Raw genomic sequence first — 15,796 nt, 5'->3', positions numbered from 1 at the left:
CGCTCAGCATGGAAGGAACGATAAGCAGCTGCGTGAAAAAAGAATGCCAGGGTTTTAACGCCGTTAAACCGAGTTATGACGTGCGAAATTACATGGTTTCGAATTCGCTTAGCCCTTGGCTACACATTGCCTTGCATTATCCTCCAAGACAAAATTTTTTAAACGTGTGTACCACGTGATGTTCTCTTGGCCACACCGTACCCAAGCCATTTCACCTCAAAAGGTCGAAGTTCAAGAGACAGAGGTCGAGGCTACAGTGGCTAATCGGCTTTAGTACTATGGATCAGTTACGAAATCATTACAGGTTTAAGCACGAGATGATGCTCACTTGTCAGTTCATGAGAGAGGCTTGAACTCATGAGGCGCGAAGTACTGGCTCCCCTGCAAACTCCCATTGGGCCTTTTGCTTTCCGCTCTAAAGGAGCCAGAGCCAAGACGATATCAGAAACGCCATGGTTATTTTCTGAATCAGCAGACTGCTGCACGTGGTGAAAATTTTAAAACGATGCTTTTTAATCTGCTTGTATTCCTTCGCCAGCGCTTATCTATGGATAAAAAGATCCCCTTCCTCAAAAAGAAAGTGAGAAAGATTCCACTCCCATATTGGGCTGGAAGTATTACGGCCAATCTTCCTTCATTTGTTGAAAAATATATTGCCGCTGATTGACAAGTGCGCTGATGATTGAGAAAAACACGACGACTCCTTCCTAAACAACATTCCTGCGCAGTAAATTAAGCGAGCATTCGACATGACAGCCTTTTACTTGTACCTGATCGCACCACTCGACTTCTTAACTCATTAGAACGGCAATACTTATAATGAACGCCTAGAGACTGCCTTTATAGCGGCAGGAACGCGAGCCTTCGAAACTGGCGGCCACCTGGCAACAGTTCTAACAACAAAACTGCACCGCAGTTATATCAGGCACCACAAAGGCATGCCACTAATATTTAAAAAGGATTTTTAGAGGGCTAGCACTTGAGCCCTCACTGATTTCGCCGATGTTTGTCTGCCCAGAACCTCGGATACCTTAAAGCTTTACTAAAGACCACTCTGGAATCTTCATTTTCGTTTTTATTTTGTTTTCGGGGTTTCGCTCAATAAATAGTTACAATCGCAGACAATACAGCCGTAAATTAAGCCTAAGTAAATAAAAATGCTCGAGGACTCTAAGCTAATGCGAGAAGCGAAAACCGTAAAACCAGCCAAAGTATTCATGACTTTTTTCGGACACGACATAGGTAATAATTTGATAAAGCCGCTACATATTTGTGGGGCACAAAACATAATGCCGTAAAAACAAGCAGGAAGCGTTCGGATTATGTTTTATTGTCTCTTACAGCAGGGGTATGCACCCCACCGCGATGGCCTGCTCCGACGGAAGTGCAGGTCTCGCTTATTTTATTTTAGTGTGCCGGCGAACACGGTTACACTTCCTCGAAGGTCCTGTGTCTGCCCCACTCCCCAGTTATGCAGTCTCGGGATAGCTATGCATCTACACCTCCTCGTGCGATCTGTGGAACGCCATCGCGCGTTGTTGTAAGAGGTGTGAGGTTCAGGAGTGGTATTCTAGCAATGCCTGCCGTTTGTTTGGTGATGACGTGCTCTAATCGGACTTCAAATAACTTTCGAAAGGGATTGCGATTTTCTCCTTGCCGGTGCACGAACACGCGTCAGGCTGAAATTATACTTTAGTCCAAATCATTCGTGGCTTGGTATAATTGCGTAAATATTCATCATTTGCGAGAAGCTAATAGGAGTAACAAGGTTCCTTGCTTTCAATTCGTAAGTGTATAGGGTCGGTGTTGATGAGCTGTGGAAATAGTGTGACATAGAGAGTGTTTGGCATTATTACACGCATCTTAGTATGCCTCTGTCAGCTAAAGCGTTGCTGTTTTCGCGCTCAAATTTCTCATGGAAGTGGAATTTGGTCGTTGGAGTTCTTTTATACAATCTTTGTTTGGACTACTTGTCTGATACGATCTCAAGAAGTAGGATATTCGCATCTGTTGTGAAGGCAAAGCAAGCCAATCCCTTAACCCAGCGACGCCACCGTCATGTTTGGTTTGTAGCAACTCTGCCATGGAGATTTGGCAAAAAAAGAAGGATGGCGCAGATAGTGCTATTGATGAATCAATGGCATGTTTGAATCATTGGCAAGTCCCCAAAACAAAAACGGCCTCAAAAAGTGGTACAAAAGTGGTTCCAACCAAAACCCATTTCTCTGCGAAATCTGAGCACGAACAGTGCACCAATTTGGCTGAGAGAAGCAAAGCAACTTGCACCGCGCGTAAAACAGTGAAATACGCGGAATACGAGGTATGAACTCAAGCCACTGTGGTCGCCATTTTAGCGTCCATGCAGCACGCGAAAGGGTACGGCATGTGTCCAATCGGTTTATCCCCCTTTCCTCCGGCTCGCACCGGTGAATCAGGGCTTTGAACTCCAAAATAGCACCCACGACGTCACTTAAATACCTAAAAATCTAATGCGTAGTGGTACGAGTTATTTCTTAGGTCATGCTACCGATAAAAACTGATGGTAGTGCCCAATAAGTGCAATTGTTGTGAGGGCATGAAATGTTACTCAAACCAGAAATTCTAGGTAAAAGCAGCGCCAGCTTTATAAACGTAAATGTTTTGTAAAGCAACCAGAGCCTTCAGAGCCAGCGCCTTCAACTTTCAAGGGGGCCTTCAAGGGGGTCTTTTTATCCATAGATAAGCGCTGGCGAAAGAATACAAGCAGATTAAAAACCATCGTTTTAAAATTTTCAGAATAGAACCATGGCGTTTCTGATACCATTTTGGCTCTGGCTCCTTTAGAGCGGAAAACAAAAGGCCCAATGGGAGTATGCAGGGGATCCAGCACTTCGCGCCTCTTTAGTTCAAGCCTCTCTTATGAACTGACAAGTGAGCATGATCTTGTGCTTAAACATGTAATGATTTCTTAACTGATCCATAGTACTAAAGCCGATTAGCCAATGTAGCCTCGACCTCTGTCTCTTGAACGTCGACCTTTTGAGGTGAAATGGCTTGGGTACGGTGTGGCCAAGAGAACATCACGTGGTACACATGTTTAAATAAATTTGTCTTGGAGGATAATGCATGACAATGTCTAGCCAAGAGCTAAGCGAATTCGAAACCAAGTTATTTCGCACGTCATAACTCGGTTTAACGGCGTTAAAACCCTGGCATTCTTTTTTCACACAGCTGCTTATCGTTCCTTCCATGCTGAGCGGCATAAATGACAGGGCCGGGTTATTTTTATTTCAACCTTGCATGCCTTGCGAAAAACCATTTTTTTTTCTTCAAAATTCCTCATTTTTTCTCAGCTTTTCATCGCTACGTGCAAGTGACGTTCGCTGGTGCTCACTTGATGCAGTCCCGCCTCTGTGCGTCGTGGTTACAAACGCTGACCAAAACCAACATATTGAGACTGTTGATGGGCATTGTCAACCTTTAGCTGCGCTGTTCCGTGGTGTTACCGGGAATTCTAATCACTCTGAATGCTTAAAAACAAACTGCATCCATATCCACAGTTGCAGTTTAATACTGGCGAAGTGCAAAAAACTGGCTGGTGGTTTAGCATCGCTAAGAACGAAATATTGTGCGAAAACGCAGTTTTTTTAGGGGAACACCACCGAGACGTGCCTGAAAACGCTACTGATGCGCCCACTGACCTACGGAGGCAATTAATCATGATTATGTACTGTGACTTCCTGGCACATACACACGGCGGAGGATTGGCCAGGTTGCATAGCGGATACAAATGCACTCATCTACAAGGAGTGGAGTATTAGGATAATTTTGTGCCTTGGACTAGACTTTGTGGAAACAAAAAACGTGAAAGAAAGTGCAGTGAATTCACATTCTACCTGATGTAAATATATAGTCGTGAATATAATCGCACACTGGTTCCAGGGCATATCGCTTGGCATTTACCCCCGAAGGAGGGGAGAACCGGAATAGATAGAGGAAGCCTTGGTCGACCGAGGGGCGTCTTAAACTTTTTCATCATCAATGCCAAAGTGCACTGGCGGCCTATGCTCCAGAGGCGCGTTTCTGGAGCAGTGTTGCGAACGGCAACGCGTATTGCTCTAGTGCCTTGGTTCTGCCATCGGGTTGTCCACGCCAACGCATGCAGCGCGCATCTCTCTCTCATTACCACAACATTGCTCAAAGCGTAAATATGGATTTCATACTAGTATCAGTCGATGAAAAATACGATATGCAATGCTGAGCGCAAGAGTGTGGGGCAGTTTAACACGAGGCGTGTTCAGCTACTCTGTTGCTGAGTATTTTCGAATATTTTCCGTGGCCTTTATTAAAACCTTTGCAAATGGCTGATGTAAATGTAACGTATGATCAGCAATGTAATGAATACCATGTTAAAACTACACGCGGTTATCGCCAAGTGCTCTCGCACAGTGGCTAGCGGAGCTGATCAGTTCGCGCCGCCACGGGTTCGAATCCCAGCAATAAAAAGAAAAATTAGTTGATTTATTTTTGCTTGTTTGTTTGACTTGGCGTAAACGCACAAACATCCCATGATCTTTCACGGGGTTTACCCATCGGAATAGTGCTTTCGCACTAAACCACCCGCGTACTCATTCTGGAGCACGCACGTTTGAGAAGCACATATCGTCAACAATAATTCAGTGCCCTTTTCGGCGGCATAACTGATTTATTGATCAAACTTGCTTTGCCATGCAAATGTCTGTTAGGCAGCGCACCTACCAAAGCGATTAGTTGTATATTACTGACGGTTTTTGTGCAATCTGTTTTCTTTAAATTTTAAGCACGAAGCACTGCTCGCCCGCACTATAAGTGGTAGGGGAAAAAACGCGTTCTGAAGTAAGCAGATGACATCTGAAGAAAATCCCCCCAAAAAATGTTCTTTGTGGATCAAAGAGAGACAAAAAAAATACATTCGCCATTGGAGGTCTCACTAAATGGTTTTGAAGCCACAGCACTCTGCGCTTGCGGTCATCCTTTCAGCAGGCACGCCATCATGGTAAAGGGCTGGAAGGAAGGAAGGGAAAACTTTATTTACACTAATGGTTTTTCCTGCGGTTTGGGGGCATCTTCAGAGACGTCTTGGTTCTACCCCCAGGAGCCTTCTCTGTCGAAGTCGTCCGCCTCTAATCAGTGGTCGGTTGCCCTCAGTCCAGGGCTCCGCTGGCCACTGCCGCCCATTGAGCTCGCTGTACCAGACCTTGTTGGTCTTCGCAGCGGTCGCTGGACAGCAGAGTCTCCCACTGCTCCGCACTCGGGTTTTGTATTTTGGGGACCACGTCTATGTTTTGGCAGGCCCATGTGATGTGGTATAGTGTAGGTTTTTCGTCGCACCAGGGAAATTTGTTCGTGTATATTGTAGGGTGCATTTTGTTTAGTATATGTAGGTTTGGGAAAGAGCCTGTTTGTAATTGTCTCCAAGTGACAGCTTCCTCTCTGCTGAGAGATTTGTGCGGTGGGGGATATCGCATTCTTCTGCCTCTATAGTTTTGTAGTATGGCCGACTATTCCCTGGGTGCTGGCGCGAGTTCGGCGGTCTCGTCGGAAGCTCGGAAAGTAATGTATCCTCGAGCTATCCTGTCGGCCTCTCGGTTCCCTGCCACCCCCGTGTGCCCCGGTACCCACACAATTTTGTGTCGTATCTTGTCGTTTTGTTCTTCCCGGTTTTTAATTCTGTCACTCGCTGCGAGGAGTATACGGAGCGCGTGACGACCTACCCAGCCATTCATGTAATTTCGGCAGGCTGTTTGAGAGTCCGTAAGTATTGTTAGTGACCGCCCGGTTCTATAGCCCTCAGCCACCGCTAGAGCAACGGCTACTTCCTCGGACTCTGCAGCTGTGCAGCCTTGGAGAGACGCGCTGGTCATTTCGCGTAAAGACGAATCGACCACCGCCGCTACAGCGATTTTGGTATCTCCTCCTCTCCAAGACGCGTCTGTATACACGGTCGTGGCTTGAGGAGCGTATGTTTTCTCGATGAATTCGGCCCTCGCTTCTCTTCTGCCTCGATGGAGGTTGGGATCCATGTTTTTTGGTATTGGCGCTACCTTGAGGGTCTTGCGAAGCTCGTCGGGGATCGTTGCCGTCCTCGACATTTCTCGCATCTGCTCGCGGTATCCGAGCCTCTGCAGGAGCGCTCTTCCTGTCGTTGTTTGCAACAACCTGAGTTTTTGCGACTCAAGCTGCGCCTCTCGTAGCTCCTCAAAGGTGTTGTGTAATTCCAGGGCCATGAGTTTTTCTGTAGACGTGTTGCGTAGTAGTCGGAGCGCTGTCTTATACGCTTTGCGTAGCAGGGCATCTGCTTGTTGTATTTCATTTTTGTTGAGGCACTGGTAGGGTAGGCTGTACGTGATTCGACTAACTACTAGGCTTCTGACTAGTTTTAGTGTGTCTTCTTCACGCATGCCATGTCGCCTGTTGGTGATGCGGGTGATCATGCGTGCGACTTGTAGCGTTGTTGTTGTTGCTTTCAGTAGGGTAAAAGTGTGAGTACTGCGCTGGTTGGATTGAACCCACATGCCCAAAATTCTTATTGTTGTCTTTTCGGGTATGGGCGTCCCTTCTAGGTAGACGTTGAGTTTTAGGTCCTCGTTGGTTGGGACGGTCCGGTTTTGCTTGTCACTCCAGACTCTCAGCAGTTCCGATTTCTCGGTCGAGCATGCGAGTCCTCTTTCTGCGAGGTATTGCTCTACACAAGAGGCCGCTTGCTGTAGCCTTTCTTCCTTCTCTCCGAGACAGCCCGTGTTTGTCCAGACTGTTATATCGTCAGCATACATTGCATGCCTGATGCCTTCGATGTTCTCTAGTTTTCGAGCTAGGCCTATCATAGCTATGTTGAAGAGTAGGGGTGAGATAACTGACCCTTGGGGTGTTCCTTTGTTTGGAGTGCGAATTTTTTCCGATCGAAGGTCTCCTATGCCGATGGTGGCAGTTCTATCGGACAGGAAGGCTTTGACGAAGCCGTGGATTCTGCGTCCGCAATCCAGGTTGTCTAGGCAAGTAAGGATCGCTTCGTGGCTGACGTTATCGAATGCCCCCTTGATGTCAAGGGCCATTATGACATTTTCTCCCGTCCGAGGTACGTTTCGCAGGACTTCTTCTTGTATTTGGAGGAGAACGTCCTGCGTCGAGAGCTTCGCTCTGAAACCGAACATGGTATGTGGTACACAGTCGTTGTCTTCCATGTAATTTTGCAGTCTGAAAGTGACAACCCGTTCGTAAAGCTTGCCAAGGCACGACGTGAGTGATATAGGCCTTGAGGTTTTCAATTTGTAGCTTTTTACCAGGTTTAGGTATCATTATTACTTCGCCGTGTTTCCAATCTTCGGGAACCGTCTCCGCCTCCCAATGTTTGTTAAGAAAGGTGACGAGCTCTTGTATGAGGTCGTCGCTCAGGTTGCGGATTAGGGCGTTGTCGATTCTGTCCGCTCCGGCTGCCGTGTTTCTGGTGGTGTTTCTTATGGCCGCGTAAAGCTCTTCCACAGTTATGGGACGGTCGAGTTTCTCGTTTTCGGCTCCTCGATACGTTCCTTGGTATCGCGGGGGGTTGTGATCGCCGAAACATTTTTCTCGTGCCTTCTCCAGTAAACACTCCTCTGAAGACACGGGAACATTTCTTGCTTTTGTCACGGAAATAAAACCCCGACACATAGCTATGTAGATTTGCGAGAAGGTTTAATTTGTCAATCACATAAAATGCGAAGCCTCTTAGCGCATGCGTTATATGCATACATGGTGATACTATGTAGTATAAGATTGTTTACACGGTGCTGTAATACAGTATATTGTGTGTATGAACAGATAATGTGCTCTGCACAAGTTCTTTTGATCAGTATTGTTTATTGACAGTGTTATTTTTCACGGGCAATATCCGCCGTCCTACTGCCGAATAAGAACCTCAACAGTGATGCTCATTCGCCAGTTCAGGGCACTTATTTGCATTGATACTGAGAGCCTCGGCGCCCTTCGACAGCCTTCCTTGGTCGTGCAAGGTCCCACACTCACTTTTAAGCACACAGGCGGTACTTTACCGGCATGCGCCGCCGCTAAACCAGCTTCGAGAAGTGGCGTTTTATGGCTACAGTTCTTGATCCTATTGAGCACTGCACATGTTTCACTTCGTTCATTTGAGTCTGTACGTTCGAGTTGCGTTGAAGGGACACCGTCAGGTCCGGGAATGCGCGCCCGACGAGGGTGTCCCATGCTGCACAACGACATAGGCATCTGTCTAATCGAAGGCAAGAAGCGCATCACGACACTAAATTGGACCACTCCACCAAGTTTCACTGCATGCGGTAGTTAGCGCTCGTCGCCTGCAAGGTCGATGTCAATATTGTAAGCTGCGTCTGTAGCTCAGAGTTCATAGGCAGGTTTAATTCGATAAAATGCGTTTGTTCTGCGGTCTTGTCGGTGGCGTTCGCATCGAGTGGAAGTGGCTTTGTCAAAATCACCGTAATGACAGCCAGCCAAGCTGACACTGCAACGGCAAGAACAAGGAGTGCTACCACCACCGACTCAGCAGCCTCGGGACACAAGGGGCCTGATGCGGGGGCTCGGTCTTGCGCATCTACCATCTCCTACCATCTCTACTATCGGCATGTGGCGCACAAGTGCAGGAGGCTGGCTGAGGTAATGGTCAGTCGTCCCTTGATGGTTATGAAGAGAATTCGGAGGCGGGGTTTTTGCAGCAGGAGCACACGAAGCCGGAAGCTGGTATGCGAAGGTATTGGTTGTCTTGGGAGCCTTCCCTCCCCCTATCGCACCTACGATGTAAGGATGATCGTCACAACCGAGATTGCCCAAGGTCAGTGATGATGCCTGTTTCGGCCTCACTGCAGCTGCTCCCGTGGACATTTTACGACTGTTGAGTTGGCGAATGCGGCCACGCTTTGTTGCTGCCCGATTCAACACGTACAGAGGGCAAAACGCATGTCTAGAACACGTTCTGAGCGTGTTTCGGGCTGATCACGTAATAACTAGCGAAAAGATTTGGTTAAAAATAGTCTGTATGTAAACATGTGCAGTTAAACTCATAGAATTTAATAGTAAATTTTTGCCTTTTTTGTTCCAGCGGCTTTGGGAGCGGCGGAACACACAGTTTGGGTGTTCTAGGCATGTGTTTTGCCCTCTGTACTTTCTGCAACTTCAAATGGCGGCTCCAGCAGGGACGCAAAGGCTGGTGCTGCTGGTTCGTGGCCTCTTACGGCGGCCCGTTGCGGCGCACTTTCGGCTTCAGCGTCGCGGTGCCATCGAAGAGGCAGGCGATGACGTGCCGCTTAGCGCACTTATGATGCTGAGGAGCTCCGGACCCTTATCCCTGATGGTGCACCGATGCCCTTGAGCTTCCTAAATCTGTGTAGCCTGTACAGACGTCGTCGTCGTTTTTGCTCCTGCCTCAGATTCTATCGTCTTCGTCTTTCTTTCCAACCTTGTTTTGTGAACGGGCAGTAAAAGACCGAGTTTTGCGTGGGTTTCCCTCAGCTTATTTGGTGCAGCAGCACACGTTGCTATCACGCGCAAAACGTGTTTTAAAAAATCGGCTTTTTTTATATGTTAAAAGTTTAACCCCTCGAGGTACAAGCGGTATATAAATGTCCCCAATTTTCACCATTCTTTAGTGGTAGCAGTGGTGGTTTTATTTCGTGGATTGCTGCTTGACGACGTAGCTACGTGCTAGATTTGTCATGTTATCGCGCATGGGTTGGCAAGAGTTAAACTGAAAGCACGAGAAAGGGGGAAGACGTTGCGAGGTTTCGTACTTCTACCAGCCTGTTGCCAGCCATAGGGACCTATGTGTCCCATTGCATATCCGTTCTTGGATTCAGGAAGTACTTTTTCTGTTTGTTTTACCGTCTATTTCTTCGAAAAATAAAGGGAAAAGCCACTGGGTTAGTTGGCTCATTGTCCGATTTCTTACGCGAATGAAGAGGTTAAAAAATGTTACAATTTATTTAGAATGTTTGGATCACTGGACTTGAAAACATCCCGAGCCTAGAGAGGGCCTGTTCTTCCAGAAGTAAACTATGGTCAAATGGTAATATTTTACATTGGAACTTTGAAAAGTGCTTTCTTTTACCTTCGAGCTTTTTGCGAAAATTGAGAGCTCTGATTACCCTGACCCGATCCCCACAGCTTCCACATGTGCATTTATCTTGTCAAAAGGGCTTCAAGCTATTTGGAAGGCGTGCGTGTGTGAAGTGAAAACGGCGTAAAATATCTTCAGTGAATCGTTATTGGGCACCGCTTGACTGCTATTCGTAGAAGAATAACTGTACTGAGTGTAGTGAGTATTCTCACTATATCAAATGTACTGATGTTTACTTTTGTGTACTGACGGCGTACAATCTTTATTGGGCATGTTTGCTTCACCGACTATTAGCTAAAAGCGCAAGTAGCACACACGTCAGCTCTCTCATTACCTATTATCCGGGCGTGCATCGGGACCGTTCAGAACCCTATATAATGCTGTTCTTCTGAAGCTTCAGTGTCAGGTTGCAATTTAAGTGCCATTGCATTTGTCAAGTGTAGTCTGTTGTGGGCGCTGAAGGAAGCAGTTTAAATAGCACTTATTTTCTTATTTCTGTCTGGGTGACCCAGATGGCGTAACAGATAGGTGTAAAAGTACCGCACTTTGTGCTCCTATTGTCGCGTTCTGCACGCTCTCTTTTATCTTTTATTGCTGCGTTTCCAATGTAAAGTCTCATCTGCGAACTCTAACTTTAGAATACAGCGCAGCACTCATGTTTTTAAATTATTGCCAGGAATTCTTGAAATGTGCTTTTGTGTGTTTTGTTTCGTTTGAAGGTGTGCAAGTGAGAAAACTAGTGGTAATGAATTTGAGTTTTGTGTGGTAGCGCAGAATGAGTATGTAAATTTAGTTCTGTGTACAAACAATAAACGTTTCCCATACGCTAAGCGTCAGTCGAAGTGTTGGTATATGCTTCAGAACCACCCTTCCCAAATCAAAAGTTTATGTACTCAGGCATGTGGTAAAAAAAAACCAGGCCATCGTTTGTAGACATGGCACTTATGCGCCCCAATCACATATGGCGCGTCTGGAGATTTTTCTCCCCAGTCATAGCCACCAGGTCCAGATGATGGCATATGTCTTCAAACCGCGACAGCAGCGGCCTGACTTCCAGAGGCTTGCTACAAGCACTGTTTTCAAGCCGTATTTGCCTAGTAGAGAGTACATGAGATGTGCTCTGTGAGTGACACTGTTCGAAGAATGCAAATGCATGTAAGTGCTTCTAAAGAAATCGACAGCACGCTTGCCCGGCTTCCTTGAACCAGTCACCTATCGCCGCTTTTTTCTCTTTGTTCGCGGCGTATGGCTTCTGGCGGATGGAATATACACACATAACCTCGCCAGACTGTTGCCGCCGACTACGGTATGTGACGCCGACAGATTCTTGAAAAGTGAAATTTTGTCCAAGTTAATACTGTCCCTACTCAGGAACATACTGTTGAAGTTTTGTTTGTACTAAGTTTCTTATGTAATCTTTGAAGTACCTTGAAGCCTCCCATGCGTCAATGTCATGCCCTAACGTGATTTTGTATTTCCAAATGCTTAATGAGCATGATAAAGCCGTGGCTTTCGACCTCCCGTTCATTATTCGACGCGAAAGAAACAATTGGAACATGGAAAGCAAAATGGAAAGATCTTTGCCGGAGGAAGCTGAACAGTAGCGCAGCTAACGTTGCTTCTAACGCGCGCAGACCGCTCTTTAGAATAAACCTGCTCTACAACGGAACGTAGCGGTATTGGCACTGAAATGAATATTTGAAAATACGCATAATTAATTTTAGTTAATTAACCAAATAAGCGCACTAAAAATGTCTTGACGAGCGCCACATGCTGGCTAACAATTGTTCGTTGGTTTCAACGGGCTGCGGTTTACGACTTTTTTAAAATCCGTGGTTCAAATTACGTGAAACACCCTGTATACGGTAACGGTGTGCGGAAATGGCTTTGATTTCCAGGAGGATCGGGTCTTAGATTGAGCCCCACCGTGAAGCGCTACAGCGCGCGCAGCAGCGTTGTGCCTTGTTCAGCGGCCTGCCGAGGTGGCGTCCGCTTTCTTGGAGGCAGCGTTCCGCTCGCGGGAGTGGCGTTCCACTAGTTTGAGGAGCCTCAAGTTCTCAATGGGCGCAGAATCCGGGCTATCAGGCGTTGAATGTTGAAGGAACCTCGGACCAGGCCATGTCGTCCGGGTCATAGCTGTGGTTGAGGCGTCCACCGGGAGTGGTATCTCCTTTGCTAACCAATTTTTCTCCCTGCAAGAGATGGATATTGCACCCCTTTTTTCCATGATATGCACGTCCCAGCTCTTTCGATAGCTTTACGGAAAGTTCTGAGGTGGAGCGGCAATGAGTCCCCCCCCCCCCCCCCCCAGTAACAGCGTCCACTAACTAAACTTGTGCAAAACCTCAAACGCAATAGGAAGGCACTACAATATTTCAGTTATTTTTTTTTCCAGCTAGTATTTTTGGCATATTCGACGCGCATGACTAGTACATTATGCTTGGACGGCGCGCTATAGGTCTCCTGGGCGTTTGCTTGTGCACACTGCTTGCATGCTTATTTTTTGGATGTAATGGTCTGATCTGTTTGGGTACAGCATATGTACTTATGTAGTACGAATTTTTGGAAGGCCTAGCCTGCGAGGGCGAGGCCTTATTTTTGCATCAAAAGAAAGGTCATCGATTTGATAGATTATTACCGAATGCCACTAATAGTTGTTCGTTCATGTACTCGTAGAGTTGCGTTTTGCTTGGAGATCTACAGTCTTTAATTGCTTTTCTTTCTAATTTATTTGTACTATTTCTAATATCTTCATTTATGCACTGTGCCATTACATAGCGATTATGCACGAATATGCTGAGCCTGCTGCCGGTCGTCGCCCTACAAGCTCGCCTGTGGCTTTGGTGCGTCCGTAGTACACAACTGCGTCTGCACTCAATAAATACTACTACTAATACTATTATTTTTATAATTATTATTATCCAATAGTGCGTGCCTTCTTGCAGGTCAATTTACTCTTAAAAATGTGCTGCCACTTCTATTTCCGCTTTAGCCCTCTGTGTACACGACGTAGCTGTAGTATATCGCTAAACAGTATAAGAACCTCAAGTGTAGCCACGTGTCCGAAGGCAATGTTGCCTCTTTTGACGATTTTTCTCTCATTTCTCAACAGCCACCGAAAAACACTATGCGCTGTTAAACTTTGGGGCCAGGCGAAGGCGATGGTTTTCAAGTGTGCAAAAAAGCTGGTGAGCCAACTTGCCGACAAGTTGGTTTTGACTCCTTTTGACACAACTCTTTGATTTACACACTTTCAAACACACGTAGTAAGTTATGCCATGTCACCTTCGAATACTATATATTCAGCACTCTCCCCTTTTTCTCAATAAACCTTTCATGCGTAAATTTGAGCTCGCATTTCCTGCCTTCATAACAGCATCACAATTTTTGTACTAGCATTCTTGATAGTTTGAAGCATAAAAAGCCAAATAACTCCGAGACGGCAAAAGGTCGTACTTACCTTCTACAAATTCTAGCCGACGCTTCACTTGGGCGTGGTGTCTACAGGCCCACCAGTCTGACGTTTGTTTACTTTGCGCTGCTCATTGGATTCCCGCTTGAGTTTGCATTCATTCTCGCTCTGGCTCTTCCTAAACTCGGACAACAAGTAAAGTTCGCTCGGCCGTAACCGGACCACTGTGTCGAATTCTTTCTCGTCCGAGACTTTAGTTCGAGCTAGGGAGTCTTTGCGAGACATAGCTAGACACAAAAGACAACTTTGAAACCCGAGAAAGAGGATGAGTGTCCAACTACCAAATGGGTCGTCGTTTTTCGAAAAACCGCTTATAACCACTGCAATGACACACAGGCCCAAATAAAAGCAAGGTTGACTCAGGCGGGAAAAGACATACTTACAAACGCAGAAAAGTGGCAAAGAGATGGAAACGCGGGCACAGATCTGTTCAAAGAGCAATCTCTAGAACAGTAAGTGACAAGGACGGCTTGCTCACGCAAGTGTGGCCCCTTTTGACGATATGAAGCGATTATAATACTTATTTTTCTAGTATATCTTTTGACTAGTCTCTGAGTCTTATTTTATCAAAAAGAGACAAATATCTGCATCTTTTGAAGTTTGTGGCGATGCGATTATCGTAACCATTCTTCGTCTGCACGCTGTAGCGATGGCCCATTAGCTCTATGCATTCAAGGCTGCAGCTGATGAACACCACGTAAATGATATCAGTGGTGCAGCCTGTGAAGACAGTTTCTTTTTTTCTTGCTGCATTTTCTAAACGCAGCATTTTCAAATATGCATTTCAATTCTGCCGCTTTTCTGCGTCTGCCAGTGTATATTATCCTGGTTTGATTCTACGTTTTTTTTCTTTTCTCCGCTTGCGTCTGTCTCCGTAGCGGTTTTGTGGCATTTCTCAGAAAAAAAAAACATTAAGCTCAACTGATGGCCTTCTTGCTTCCTTGCGCCCGATCATGTTTCTTCAGCTGTATGCCCCTCCTTGTCTGCTATGTCAAGAAAGCTTCGAGAGTAGGCGGGAGCAGATGCCGGTCGACGGGATTGGCGCTAAGGGAGCACTTCTGTAGGGCATTATGCAACCAAATTTTGTCTGGTTGCGCAACTTCCACACGATTTAATACGTCGGCTTTTTGCCGTTCTGCCATCTCCACGCGCACTCGACTTTGGGTGCTGAAAATGACTTTGGCTGTGACCGTTACTTGGCCCAACATCTCCAAAAAAGAGAAAATTGTTGGGGCAGGAAAGAGCGGGAACAAAGATTAGGGGTGACCTTGTTGTAATGAAGACTTACTCTATCAGAGAAATTCGAAAAATGTACAAAATATCCAGGTCTTGCCAGGAGAAGTTTTTTACGATTTGTAGATTGAGTTCAGGGTAGTCTAAAAGGGTCAGCTGAAACGATAAGGGTAAAGAAATGCGTGGTCGACACTGATTAGACGGCCTCGTTCGCGGCTCGTAGTAGAATGCCTAACGCAACCACGCACGCAAACAAGGGCACGAGCAACAAGAGAGAAGACTAGGCGCGGCATTCAACCAAAGTTTACTGGACACACGTCAAATGCATTCGTAACCAAATGTAAAAAAAATATTGTCATTACGATAACCGGCTATGCTGGCTGGTGTCGAACATCGTCACCGAGATCCCGGAACTCCTTCTTTCGACTTTGACTCGGGTTGTTTTTGACGAACTTATTTATTACAGTGCGACAGCATTAAAAGTCTCATCGGGAAAAAAATGTGTCGACGGTCACAAAAGACGCCTAATAACAGGAGGAAAGTGACGTCACAAGGCCGGATAATTCTCATTGGCTGAAAGGAATTGACGTCATTTTTGGTAAAGGCATGAACAGCATTTAATGCTATCCGATTGCCAACACAACGTAATGAGGTGGGCGTGTTAATTTTCTTTTATGCAATATGCGGCCCAAATTCATTGGCGTAGCAGTGAGGAGAATGTTTTCAAGAAGCGCGTGTTCCGAAAACCAGCACCTGCGGCATCGGCGACGATGATTGCCTAGATGCCCACCCCTTGCAGCATTTGCACCACAGCGCGGTGCTTCCATAATTTGCCAGTTATGCACTATTCTATCCGTACAGCATTGGAGCCACTGCGGAAGGCTGGTATTTATTACACTACAGCGCTTTTGCAAGTTAAAAACCGGCCAACGTGCTTAATGCTGCATTTATTTTTTTTTGCCTCATTCGCTATGTTGCACGTCCTCACACGC

This window comes from Amblyomma mixtum, chromosome 2 (genome assembly GCF_055824585.1).
Source record: "Amblyomma mixtum isolate Tamu chromosome 2, ASM5582458v1, whole genome shotgun sequence".
In the NCBI taxonomy this organism is placed as follows: Eukaryota; Metazoa; Arthropoda; class Arachnida; order Ixodida; family Ixodidae; genus Amblyomma; species Amblyomma mixtum.
Note: the sequence above shows the minus strand (reverse complement) of the source record.